Source organism: Mus caroli, chromosome 6, assembly GCF_900094665.2.
Source record: "Mus caroli chromosome 6, CAROLI_EIJ_v1.1, whole genome shotgun sequence".
In the NCBI taxonomy this organism is placed as follows: Eukaryota; Metazoa; Chordata; class Mammalia; order Rodentia; family Muridae; genus Mus; species Mus caroli.
In genome coordinates this window covers 85268773-85270859 of record NC_034575.1, presented here as the reverse complement: position 1 = coordinate 85270859, position 2087 = coordinate 85268773, and positions in this window count along the sequence as shown.

Here is a 2087-nt window from a genome sequence, read left to right as displayed (position 1 = left end):
CACCATGTGGTTGCTGGGATTTGAACTCTGGACCTTTGGAAGAGCAGTCGGGTGCTCTTACCCACTGAGCCATCTCACCAGCCCGAGAAGTTTTCTCATCAGCATGTTGTGAGGAAGACCAATCCAGGAAAATGAGTCACACAAGACACACAGCCTGTTTGGTAATCTAGGTAGGTTCTTTCTCAGCTTGTGGAGGTAGGCTCCTTCTAGGGCAGGTTTTGGTTGTGCTGAGTTGAAGAGTGTGTTGCCCTGCCTTCCCATCCTATTGACTAGAACTCTGAGTATAGTNCCGTGCTGGGGCTGGGGGGATGATCTAGGTCCTCATCTTTCTCTCTTCTTCATAGACAGGTTGGAGCCCCTAAGGGCCATCATGATGGGTGACCAGAATGGAAAATGCTCTCAGACTCCCAATTCAGACGCCTGTTCCCTTCAGAGATGAATGAAGAAGCCCCAGTCCCAGAGCCAGTGGGAGGGAGAGTGCCGGAATACACCAATCTATCTTGTGATATTTGTATGGCTGCTTACTTGTTTGTTTTGATAAAGATTCTGTCTTCATAGACCTGGCTGTCTTTTAGCTTACTGTGTAGAGCAAGGTAGTCTTGTACTCACAGACCTAACTTTCTGTGTTTCCCTATGCTTGCCTTAGAGGACTTTGCTTTAATGTTCCCTATGTTCTCCTTTAATTTCTTCTTCTTGCCCTCTCTCAGTAGTTTGTGGTCTTTTCCTTGGGTGCTTCTGTAATTACTATGTTTATTGCTCAGACATGAGCAATGTTGCATAGACTTTTAAGATCAGTCATGCTTGGTTTCTAGGCTTTGACTGTGTTTTTCAGTTATTTGGAGATTCTTAGTTGAAAATGCTCATCCAAAATATTCAAGTATTGCTTCACTTATACCTGTATTAGTTTCTTTAGTAATTCTCTGAGAACATCTCATCACCAAGGCAACACAGAAGGAAGAAGTTAATGATGGTGTCCAATTTCTGAGAGATAATGATTTGTAATGGCAAAATTGGAAGATTTGGCTGGGGCAGGAAGCTGGGAGCTCACATTTCAAACTGCTATCAGGTAGCAGAGACAGTGAACTAGGATTGGAATGAGGCTTTCTACCCTCAATGCTCTTCCTCTGTGACATCTTTCCTTGAGCAAGGGTACATTCCTCTTAAACTTTCCCATCAGCACCAACAATTGGTGACCAAGTATCTAATCATCTGAACCCCTGTGGATCATTATCATCCAAACTACCTCAAATGCTGTGCTGGCTAAATTTAAGTCAATTTGATAACTGCTAGTGTCATTTTAGATGAAGAAAGTCCAATTGAAAAGATGTTCCCATCAGATTGNCCTGTAGGCAAGCCTGTGGTGCACTTTCTTAACTGATGATTGGTGTGTGATAGCCCAGTCCACTATGAGTGGCGTCTCCTCTGAACTGCTGGTCCTCCTGGTAGAAGAAAGCAAATTGAACAAGTCATGATGAGCCATCCAGGCCTCTGCTTCAGTTCTTGCTTTCAGGTTCCTGCCTTTGGTTCCTGCTCTGACTTCCTTCAGTGATGGAGTGTAACCTGAGAGTTTTAAGGTGGAATAAACCCTTTCCTTCTCATGTTGTTTTATCACAGCAAAATAAACCCTAACACTTAAGTGGAAACTTCTGGTGTCTTTGGAAAGTCAGTTGTGTTGGATGGTATTTTGCTGGGGCAAACACATGAAGGAATATTTTCCAGAAATGGACAAAGATATGAAAGGCTAAGGCAGACTTGTGAAGGAACGCTTCACTGAAGCATACACAGGGAAAGGATGTTCTGCTAAAGCAAGCAAGTGAAAGGACACATTATAGATTCTTTGCTAACAGCATGTATTGGTCTGCCTTATGCTGTATAGTTGAGCTCCATTTGTTGGGACGCCATAGAGAAAAATGCACCAAGAACTTTTGGTGTTGTGCTGCAGTTTCTTTCTGCTTCCTTGAACTTGGGCTGATTGGCAGAGTGATGACAGCTGAGACAGACTCCCGTGCTGAGGCAAGGCATGTGGAGGACACATGATGTTTGGAGGAAGTACAAAAAGATTCCATTGACTATGAGGCAGCTGAGCT